This window comes from Microcaecilia unicolor, chromosome 3 (assembly GCF_901765095.1).
Source record: "Microcaecilia unicolor chromosome 3, aMicUni1.1, whole genome shotgun sequence".
Taxonomy (NCBI): domain Eukaryota; kingdom Metazoa; phylum Chordata; class Amphibia; order Gymnophiona; family Siphonopidae; genus Microcaecilia; species Microcaecilia unicolor.
Window position 1 is genome coordinate 220,857,757 of NC_044033.1, and position 12,070 is coordinate 220,869,826.

The window sequence follows — 12,070 nt, forward strand, 5'->3', positions numbered from 1 at the left end:
CTCAGCAATCCCCCAGGGAAAATAACAAGACCTGACCTGGGTCTATTCTTCAACCTGTAATCAGTGAAAGATACACCCTTTGCTGTTTTTGTTTCCTGAAACTAGTGTACTTGATTGTAGCTCATCTTGAACCTGGATTTGGAAAATGCAAGTAATTAAAATCTTGACGTGTATAGTTTTGCATCTGGATACATTTCCTTGTTTCTATTTTAAACTAATGTATTCTGATTTGATTTTACTGACTCGGGCGGACAGCCTCTGGCAGAGAGAGAAAGATCCTGGCAGACTGAGCTGCTATAAGTTGGGCTCCTGCGTGGAAAGGTAAACTTACTTATATTTCTTCTATACTGTTAACATTTCATCTTTCTATTTTTTAGATGATTGATCATCTCTAGTGTTAGCTTGCATTCTCAATGGGAAATAAATGCTAAAGGTGGACTGTCAATTATGTATTTCTAAGGCAAGTGTCATACTCCCCATGAAGCATACAGGTGAACTACAGCACTTACAAAGTACATGTAAGACACTGACGGGGCTCATTTTTGAAACAGAAAAACATCCAAAAAATGGCACAAAGCGGCAGATGGAATGTTTTCGCAAAATCCAAATCATGATTTTTAAAAACTCATATTTAAGACATTTTTCATTGCAGTCATCTAAATCGCAAAGGGGCATATTGGAGGTGTGCTTTGAGTACTAGGGTGGGCTTATGATTTGGACATTTTTCTGTGATAATGGAACATGGAAAAACATCTAAGGCAAAAAAAATAGGACTTTTTTTTGTCTAGACATGTTTCAATAATGACTAAGGGCTGTTTAGTAAGCCGCACTAGAAGCGCGCTAGCATTTTTAGCGCATACTAAGCACGTGAAAACCGTGTAGATGCTCATATATTCCTGTGGACATTTGCACGGTTAGTGTGCGCTAAAAATGCTAGCGCACCTTAGTAAGTGTTAAAAATGTGCCCTAACTGACCAGATGACCACTGGAAGATGAAGGTATGACCCCCCCCCCCTTAATCCCTTGTGATCACTGACTCCTTCCCACCCCCCTATAAGTGAAAGTGACAGTACATAGCAAGCTCTATGACAGCTGCAGATATAAAGGCCATTTCTCTTAGAGCAGTACACAGGTCCCTGCAGTAGCCTAGTGGTTGGTGCAGTGGATTGTTAGAGAAGGGGACCCAGGCCCATATCCCACTCTAACTAGTACACTTGTGGTAGAATATGTGAAACTTCGAAAAGCCACAAAATGCCTTGTGAACCTATCTATAGGTGACACCTACAGTCTTAAGGGCTATTGCAGTAGTGTACAGTTGGGCACAGTACATTTTTGCTATTCCTGGAGCTCTCACCATATAACTGTAAAAGAGGTAGGGTCTGATGTGTACCTGGGACCTTTTATGTGAAGTCTACTGCAGTGCCCCTAGGCTGACCCACTGCTCTGCTGGGATTTCTGTGCGACCAGTCTAATAGGACTGTTGACCCCTAGACATCCCAATGGCTTGTTTTTGTGTATTTTTCCCTTGGACATTTTCTTTTCAAAAATGGTCCCTAAAGAAAGACACACTGAGCACAAAAAGGTCTAAAATATAGCGATTTTTGGACCAAGAAGCTAGATGTTTTTCTGCTTCGAAAATCGCTGTGTTTGACACTGGAGTTTTGGACATTTTTAACAAAACGTCCAAAGTCAGATTTGGATGTCATATCAAAAATGCTACTCCACATATGATGATTTCAAACTTTTTGCCCACAGGACTATACATTCATCTTCAATGTGGCCAGCATGCACAATGCAGGTACATAAGTACCCATGACCTTTGCATCTGCAAGTGAAAGCACATGCTGAGATTTAAAAATGAAGGGACAGATATTCAAAGGACTTTGCTCATTTAAACCCCAATCATTGGGCTGAGAGGGGATATTCAGCGACATTTAACTGGACAGTATCACTAAATATCACCTCTGACCCCCAGGGCACTGTCTGGTTACTGTCGAGGTGATCTGTGGTTTGAATTCAAGACCTTGGAGAATTACTTGTGATACCTTCCTCTGGACTTAGCCTTTGTGGCTTTGTTATTATTGTACTCTACAAATAGGTTATCCCACTGTTAAACATATACGCTTTAAGTCCATTTGTGAACATTCCTTCCCATTCCAAAGGCTAGGCTGTGGAATATGTTACCTATGGAAATGAATATGCAATGCCAGTTGCCTGGACATGGCCCCACATTGATTATCTGGGTCTAATGCAGCCTGTGACTCTCTGTGGTTTTAAAATCACTGGCTGCCATGGGCTGAATATCACCAGCAAAATCTTTGCACTCTCCAACCTAATTCCAGTCACTTTTATATGTACATACAGGATAGTAATAAGTATAGGCAAACTGCATTTTTATCAGGTAAATGAGGATTTACCCATGTCAAAGATGATTTATTTTGTCCTTTAGGGGGCAGTTATCAAATGGTCTACACTGGGAAAAAAATTTGAGTTTACTTTTTGTTCACAGGCTTTGCAACAAGTTTCATAAAGATAGCATGCATGCACATTCACTGTCAAATTTTGCCATGGGTGCAAGGTATGGTTGACCACTAGCAGACACTGGAGATGCCTGACGTAACACAAGAGCAACCAGATAACCTCAGCGGGGAGGAGCTGCAGGACCGGCCTGCACAGAGTTCTCCTAGGGGGAAAGCAGATCCCTTGTGGGCAGAGACCCGTTAGTTGGCATGGCCAGATGCCGCTAGCTGAGATCCAGCCATATCTACAAGCTAGAGCGACAGCAGCTAGACCAGCTGAGGCAAGACGAACGGGACTGGGAACTGAGTTCAATTCCCACTTCAGGCTCAGGCAGCTCCTTGTGACTCTGGGCAAGTCACTTAACCCTCCATTGCCCCATGTAAGCCGCATTGAGCCTGCCATGAGTGGGAAAGCGCGGGGTACAAATGTAACAAAAAAAAAACGGCAGTGGCAAGCGAGGAGCGACAGCGGCATGAGGAGCGGGAGTACCAGCTCTGGAAATTAAAGATGGAGATGGAAATGGTTCATACCCAAAGCTCCAGTCCAACCCCTGCGTCAAGGCCCAAGGCAGGATCCACTGTTTTCGCAGTTTGATGATACCCGAAGTGACATTGATGGATACCTAACTGCCTTTGAAAAAATTTGTCACCTCAATGAGATTCCTCAGAAAGACTGGGTATGCTATCTGGGAGCACTTGAGGCATTCCAAGGACTGTCCATGGAGACGTGCTCCAAGTTTAAGAAGGTGCGCAAAGCTTTGTTGAACCATTATGTCATTACACCCCAGACCTATAGACTGAAGTTCCGGACTTTGCAGAAGGGGGCAGATGATACTCACAGTGAGTTTGTGATCCAGTTAAGATACCAGCATCAGTGTTTGCTCAGTGGAGCTGAAGTTAAAACCCTGGAGGCCTGCCAAAACCTGATGGTCCTGGAGCAGTTTCTTCAGCATTGCCGTCCAGAGGTGAGGGAACATGTTCAAGATCACCAGCCCCATACTCCAGAGAAAGCGGCTGAGTTGGCTGACATCGTTATGAATCGTCCCTGGTTGGCAAAGAGAAGCCGTCCTTATCCGCAGCAGCCAGAGCCCTAAGCCAAATATCCCTGCAACCTCAGAGAGTATCAGCAAACCCTCAAGTGTTCCCCAAAATCCTAAAGACTTTAGGCATGAGCGCTCTTGTTATCAGTGTGGACGTACAGGACATTTCAAAGCGGATTTCCCTGATAATCCCAAGAATGCACTAAAGAGCATTTCAGTTCCTTCACAAAGGTTGGCGGCTTTCGTGGGTGGCTCCAGTACCATGAAGGAGACCCACACAGCTGCCACAGCACAAAAAGTTACTGACCATTCATCAAATCAAGTTACTGGCCATTCACAACACTACAGTACCCCAGTAACTGTGAATTAGACCCAGGTGGCTGGGCTTCTGGACACTGGCTTTAGCATGACTTTGTTACGATCAGAGCTAGTGCCAGAAGATGCTATTCTACCAAGGCGCACTGCAGAGGTAGTGCTAGCCAATGGATCCAGAGTACCCATTGCTCGAGTATTCCTGGATTGGGGTACCAAGCCTGGATACAGAGAAGTAGGCATAATTAAAAGCTTGCCGGTACCAAATGTAACCCTATGGGTTAAATGTTAAAAGATTACTTGGCTCATTCTGAATCTGGTGTGGAGACAGTGAGCAGTGCAGTGAAACTGAGTGGTCTGTGTGCATGCGCTGAGTGTTCCGCATGCTGATGGAACTCTCAGGAGAGTGACAAACAGCTCAGGCTGGCAGTTGGGAAGGAGCTATATTGAAAACATGTTACTAGGATAAGACTGGAAGAAAGTTGATGCTGGAGATCATCACCTGAAAGAAAAGGCGCCCACCCCCCCACCGTTCAAGAGAGCCAGAGAGAAAACAAAGAGAGCAGCTAAGTGACTGAAACTATTTTAAAAAGTGCACATAAGAGAAAGTAAAGGAAACCTGAACAATAAGTGAGAGATAACTAAAAGAAGAAAAAAAGAGTAGAGGAAAACTTACATGTTGAGATCCTTGGGGGTCTCCAGGGGTCTGAGGGACAGGAGAGGGGAGACTTTGAAGAGTCTGGTGTTTTGTGGAATTGAATACACTTAAATGATTTATGTAACTAATATTTATACTTATCTGAAAATGCACTCAATGTTTCTAGAGACTAAACTGATTTGTGTTGCAAACCTGTAATTAAAATACATATGTTAAATTTGCAAGTTGGTAAGATTTCGGTAGCATTTAAATATAGTTCAAATAATAAAAAAAATGTTTTCTTTTTATTGTTAAACTCCCTGGTTGGTGTTGAGTCATTTTGGGGAAACACTGTGACATATTTGGTACCATCATTGTAATACCTTGCTCTGCCACCAGGGGGTTTACAATTGGCGTCATGGACAGGATAAATCACCCCACTTAACACCCTGGGGGTGGCCTTGCCTGTAAATTTAAAGTGTATTGTGGAATGTGTATCAGTGGGTTGTTTCTGGCTAATTTTTAGGTCCCCCGAGGGTCTGAGTTCACTTCCAGCCACAGAATGGAGAAACAGAGAAGATTTTGGGATCGAGGAGCAGATTATAATAGAGAAGATTACTGGGAAGAAGAAGAATACTGTAGAAAAAATGCAAGTTGGCATCATGGACAGTGGTGTGAGAATGCTGGGAGGTTCTCATTTCAAGAGGACTGGAGGCCTCTCATATGTCACAAATGTGGTCAAGCAGGTCATGTCTGGCGACACTGCCGAGCTGACTGGGCAGTGGAAGACCTCCATCATGAGAGGATGCCGAGGTCCATGGCAACCAGAAGCAGCAACCTAGGCCTGTGGTAATATGAGTCAAGCCCTGAAGTTGAAAGGGTCCGGCAACCCAGGTCTAGTCCAACACAGTGGTACCAGGTCTATCAGACCACTGAGGTCCTGACCCTCTCTGAGGAGTTGGTTCAAAGACAGAAGAAAGCTCAGTTACTAGCACTAATGGAAGAGAAATTAGATAAGATTGAGAGGGCGTTTGAAAAGTTGGTTGAGGAAGAAAGAAGGAAAAAGGAGGAAGTTGTGGAAAATTCAGATGTTCAGCAGGACGTGGAGTCACCGGTTCCGAATGTAAAAAAAGTCCGTAGACGGTTCAGGAGAGCTGGGGGAAGTGCTCCGGTGCACTTTCACAGCGGGTTTTTATTTTAACGAGGTGGCAGTGACGATGTTAGCGCTGCACGCGCTGAAGAAAAGCCAGGTGCAGGAGTGGACACGAGCCAGCTGTAGCTCGTGCACGGAGCGGACAGGAGGCTCGTGCACGGAAGAAAAGAAGATTTTTGGGGGCTTAAGGAACACTTAGGTATTAAAATTTACATTATTTTAAGATGCTGTTGGCATGTACATGTTTAAGATTTGTTTAAATTGGTTTAAAATGCTGTGTCTGTGTGCTGGAGAGAATTTGGAGTGTTGGGCTTGTGCTAGCAGCGTGAGCTGGGGATAGAGTTCCAAGCTTGGCAGTTAGTCAGTTGGGAGGTGAGTTGGACACTGTTCAGACGTGTATTAAAGGTCTGTGAACAGTGATGGTTTAAAATCTGTGTTAAAACGGATTTTAAGTGTTTTAAGGATGAAAGTGTGTGTGTGAGTAATGTAATTTATGTTTATTAATTGGTTTTGAAAGCCTTTCGCGTTTTGTGGCTTTGATAGGAGAGAGTGTCAGCTGGTTAATCAGCTGTGACTGAATAATCCTAAAAGCTTGATTAATAAAATCAACTGTAGAATTTATAAGCAAGGGGTAACCTGGTTAATAGAAGGACACTATAGCAGTTTAAAAGAAACTGCTGACCGTGGTGTTCTTCAATGTTTAATATTTGATATAATAAGCAGGAACTCTGAGGTGTCCAGAAGTGAAAAGATACTTGAAACCTTATTAATAATAGGGTTAATTTAAATAACCTACACAGGTTATTGTGAATTTAGTTCTCAGTGTATTTGGGAAAAACTGAGAGTTGTGATCCTGAGAATCATCCCACACACATTTCTTTAAATTAAATTAATAAAGAATTGGGAGGGTTTAGAATAGGGTTATATAATTATATGTTTATTTTAATGGGTAAGCTAGTTAGGGAAGTAATTTAAACATTCTAAATAAGGGTTACAAATATTCTGCATTAGTTAGGGATCAGGGTTTCTTTTATGATTTTTAAAGATTAGGATAATAGGTGTGGATTCCTGGCTCCATCTGAGGTCAGCGCATCTTCTTATCGCGCTCTGGAGAGAGAAGAGGAGTGAAGAGGTGAAGCGTCTGCACAGCTGCAGAGACACTGGGCCCCCACGCAAGAAAGAGGATTTCAACTGGAAGCCAAGGACTGAGCTAAGTGGGAGACCCAAATAAATAAATAAAGAATACTTACCTGCGGTCCTGTGAAGAAGAATATCAGTAGTTCTGCTTACTGCCACCTGAAAAATAAAATTAGGTACAAAGAATCAAATTCTTTGGAAAAGAAAAGCACTCTGTTTTATCTTAATAAGGAAGGGGTTTTATTACTAAGTTCTAAAACAGGAAAGTACGTATCTGATATTGAGGTGAAGCTTCTGTTGCGGGTGGTTATTCGTCTGGCAAAAAGAATCCTGAAAAATAGAAACATGATTAATAAGTTTGCATTTCACTGTAATGTTTTATAATTTAATATTCTAGGAAAGGAAGTTTGGGGTATGCATAGGGGACTAACTGGAGGGATTATTTATTGTCTTAAAATAAAATTCATATATTACATTTTTATTGAGTTTTTTTTTTATCCTTCCCTTTCTCCTGAGTCAGGTATTTACGGTACTCGGCTCTGACTATAAAAGGAAGGGATTTTAGAACCTTATTGAAGTTTGTGAATTGATTCAGGAGAGGGGCCGGGTTACAAAATGGCATAGTCGGCAGGATAGTGCCTCACTTTATTCACATAAAGTGAGCGTGGGTCACTCATATGTAATTTTGTGGAGATATTTGTTTTGAAAACCTTGTGGTGCAGCATTTACCATTGTAAAGATAATTGTTCATTTTGAATTGACACAGTTTTGGGTGTAATCCATTTGGGGAAAGTTGACCTGAAGGGGTGGGGAAGTTCTGCTTTCTGATTGGTCCCCACACAGGTAACAGAGGAAGATGGAGGAGTTGCAGAGGCAGATCAATGAGCTGAGAAATTCAATGGAAGGCTGGAGACAGAGTGGGCTGAGTCAGCAACCCATTACCATGGTGATCCAGAAGGAAAGAATATCCCTGATTTTTATGGGTTTCCTACCCATCCCGGAGACTTAACAGTGGAGGAATGGATAGAGACAGCCAGGTCTGCCCTGAAGATTTTCCATGTTCCAGCAGAAGATCAACTAGAAATCCTGAAAGATCATATCAAGGGTCAAGCAAAGGACACGGTGAAGTACATGGCTCGGGAACGAGGACGCACGATAGATGCAGTGTTTGAGTTGCTGCTTCAAGTTTATGGAGACAAGGTCCCATTGGGGTTGAGAATCAGAGAATTCTATGAAAGAAGACAGCATGACAAGAGACAATCAAGCCTTTGCATACCAGCTACAGGAGAAGCTAGATGCAATTCGTGCACGAGACATCACCTGAGTAGGGTGTCCGGAGAGTGCTTTGAGAGAGCAGTTCTTGCTAGGCCTGAGGGATGATACCCTGAAAGGGAGATGACCAGGCGCTGGGAGGAGAACCCTGAAATTTGATTCATGGAATTAATGCAGGCTGCCATCAGGTGGTCAGAAGAGGAGCGAATGCCGGAAGTGGGATCCTCAGGAGTAAGAATTTTGCAGCGAGGACGTGGCAAAATCTCGGGACAGTCTACTTCATCAGAGAGGGGGGTATTGGTTTCAGCACTGACTGAAATAACCAGATTATTGGGACAGATGGGCAAGAAGCAAGATGAGTTGCTCGAAAACCAAAGGAAGAGACCCTGTACCGTTTGGAGGACGGGAGAAGAGAAAGCGCAGTGTCATTCAGGAGTGCAAGTCAGAGAATCCCTCTGCGTAACGACAGGGAACTGTTAATATGTTACAGGTGCCAGGAACCTGGGCATATAGCCAGGTTCTGCCAAAGTGAGCGGAGGGTGGTCCCTGGAGTATCGCAAACTAGAAGTGTGGGGGGACAGCCAACTGTCCACAAGTGCAAGCACTTCCAATCTTGAGAGAAAAGGAAAGGCACTGGTGAAGTCTACTACTCCGGAAGAAATGCAGAAGATAGCAGTAAGAACGCAGAACGCACAGGAGAAGAACCCTGAATCACACTGGGAGAGTTTCAAGGAAAAAGCAATTGGGGCCAGCCCAGTGGTGACAGTGTCTCTTGGAGGGATTAATACCCAATGCATAATAGATACTGGATCGGATGTCACCACTATTGTGGCGAGCTACTTTTATAAACATTTTAATGATGTCAGCAAATTGCAAGATGCCTGGGTTACTTTAACAGCAGCGAATGGCACTGATTTACCGGTTTTGGGATGCATTGAAGCAGACGTGGAGTGTTTAGGGCAGAGAGCCGTCGCTGCTCTGCATCTTCATAGTCAGAGACAATTTAAATGCTAACAAACCAGAAGAGAATGGTATCCCTGAAATTTTGGGGATGAACCTGGTCAGAGTATCTTCAGAACAGAGTGGACTGAAAGTGAAAAGAGCTTATGATCCGCGTGCCTGTGGACAGATTCTGGAGCCTGGTGTGGGTTCAGATCAGGAAGCAGAATTTCATGGGACGACATAAGCTTCAAAAGGTTTGGGAGGAAGAACCATATAAAGTAGTGGAAAGGTTGGGAATATGTGATAACGTATATAGAATTCAGACGCGGTGTAGAAAAGAAAAAGTACTGCATAGAAATCAGCTGAAACAAATTAATTGGGACATTAATGAAAATCCCTTGTTTAACTGATGATATAATCATTTCAGAGAATGTTGGGGAGTCCCCAAGGAATGAACAATTATCTAAAGAGCTGGATAAGACTAAAATGTAGCAACCTAAAACATCTTGGATCATCATTACTAAAGGGGCTGTTTCTTGTGAAATGGAACAGGACAAAAACTGTGAACCTATTACAAGGGATGATGTGGGTGTACGACTCTCTAAAAGAGAAACTAAAGGGAGATTCTTAGTTATTTACATGAGCATTATGAAATGTAAAAACGTTGAATAGAGGAATGAAGTGAAATTGGTGGCATGTTAAAAAAGAAATGTTGTGCACAAAGTTGAATTGGGATGGAATGTAAGTTGGTGGGGTGAAAAAAAATGTTTACTGCGTACATTTTTTTTTTACTTGGCCAGCGTGAATGTAACCCCTAAGGGGTTAAAAAAATCTTACCTGGGCTCCTCCAGAGAGGAAAAAAATAAGGGTTCTGTTCAGTGACATCACTCTGGGACAACCGCTGAGCAAGCTGAGACCTGGTTGTCTTGGCCAACAGCTTGCTGGGCAGTTGAGAGTTGAGCAGAGTGAGGAAGAGGAAGCACTGTGAGTGTGTCTGTGTTTGAAGTAAAAGAAGGAGAAGGGGAAGCTGTTACAGTGCAGGAGTGTGTGGATGTGTGAGTCAGTGTCTCCACTGCTGAGGAGAGAATCAGAGCAATATTTGAAGGTTGGAGGGATTCAAATTTAGGGAAAAGGTTATAGAAAGTGTGAGTGGCTGGTGGCTGATAGAGAGAGGTGGGGGGGGGGGTTAAATAGGAAATTAATTAGGTGAGTTTGGTGTTAAGGGTTCATGTGTGAGGAGAGTGGAATGGAATACTGAGAAAGCAAGCTTATAAAGAGCAAAGGTGCTGATGACAGGATGACTACCGCTTCTGAGAGATTAGGGTGAACAAGTGAAGGTAGGATTCTTATTGTAGGGGATTTTATTTAAATTTATTTTGAAAAGTTAGAGTGTCTAGTGCATATTGAATCTAAAGTCACAGGAAGGTGAAGGACCACAGAGAGAAGGGAGAGATTCACTTGTCTATTAGATTGTAAGCTCTTTGAGCAGGGACTGTCTCTCTTTGTTAAATTGTACAGCGCTGCGTAACCCTAGTAGCGCTCTAGAAATGTTAAGTAGTAGTAGAGAGGGTTTTGCTTTCCGTTATTTTTATTAAGAGAAAGGTGAAGGGAGAAGAGGAGAAGCGCCAGAGTGCATTGATACCTGCTGAGACGTTGGGCCCCCACGCAAGAAACAGAGTTGCAACTGAGAACAAAAGACTGAGCTAAGTGTGTATTGCTAAATAAAAAACAATATACTTACCTGGGATCTTGAAGAGAACAAGACATCTGCAATTCTGCAACCTAAAAAAATAAAACAAAGAATCAAATTCTTAGGAAAAGATTATTTTATATTAACAGTAAAAAGGGACACCATTAAGGAGTGAAATAAGTTAACAAATACTTATCTGACACTGAACAGGAGCTCTGGTGATATATGGTTGATTCTGAACTGAAAGAAATATGAAACTTTATTTTTGTTGAGCTTGGAAAGTTAAAATACTGATAGCAGAAAATAAATAATAAAGAGAATTGGGACATAGCTAATGAATGCATGTTACAATTATAAAGTTTAGAAACTTAGTTGCTAAATATAAATATAGTTAAGCTTTTTAAATGCTTTAAATAAAACAATTTATAATTTAGTTCTTTCTGTGAGTTTTTTTTGTACTCTCTCCTTTCCTGAGTTTTGTGTTCATGGTACTCGGCCCTGACTATAACATAGAAAAATCCAGAACACGGTTGGTGAGTTTTGGACTCAGGGAAAGGGGCGGGGGTTACACAATGCTGTGTGTGGGACCGACATGGGTCCAACGAACATTACCCTTGGTAGCGGAGTCAGCATTTCTGCTACGGTTACCTGTAGTAAGGCCAGGGCAGCCTAACAAACAGAAGCAGCAGAGATCATCTCTCCAGTTCCGGATCCTGAGCCAGTCCAGGTGGAACCAGCTGACCAAGCGACAGGAGGAGACGCTCCAGCGCTTTCATCAGGACTAGTTCCAGAGGTGACTGAGGCTGTGACTTAACTGACACACCTATTGATCAGACCGTTGACCCTGATTTGTCAGAGTCACTAGCAGAGACCTTTCCAGATATGGATACTGATAAAGGACAGAGATATGCTTTTCAGGAAGCACAGCGCTCTGACCCTGACCTGGAAGCCCTGAGGCAGAGGATGGTCAGCCAACCAATGAGACTGGTAAAGATCGTATCCTATGGAAAGGGGGCTTGTTGTACAGATACTGATCCTGCTGATCCTAATAGGCCCTGGCAAGCAGCCTATAGTGCCCAGGGCATACAGATTGCACATGATATTCCACAGCAGGACATCAGAGAGTGACACACACATGCACTAGACTGACCCACCTTCTAATGGCCAGGAGTATCTCGAGCCATAGCTGACTATTGTTGAACCTGTGATGCATGCTAAAAAGTGGGTAAGACCCAAGATCATCCCTGAGCTCCCCTGAAACCTTTACCCATTATCAGTGAGCCCTTTGAGTGAATAGCTGTGGATATAGCGGAACCTCTAGCTGTTCCTAGCTGGACTGGGAAAAGATATATTGACTGTGGTGGACTT

General features: G+C 43.0%; 1 protein-coding gene across 1 annotated transcript in view; it reads left to right on the plus strand.

The window, feature by feature from the left end:
- Positions 1–256: 256 nt before the first annotated feature.
- The window catches only part of LOC115466325 (histo-blood group ABO system transferase-like), a 102,967-nt gene continuing 91,153 nt past the window's right edge, over positions 257–12,070 (plus strand). Inside the window, exon 1 of the mRNA XM_030197502.1 lies at positions 257–321. The gene's annotated coding sequence lies outside the window, so the exon portion shown is untranslated. The remainder of the gene's footprint in view (positions 322–12,070) is intronic.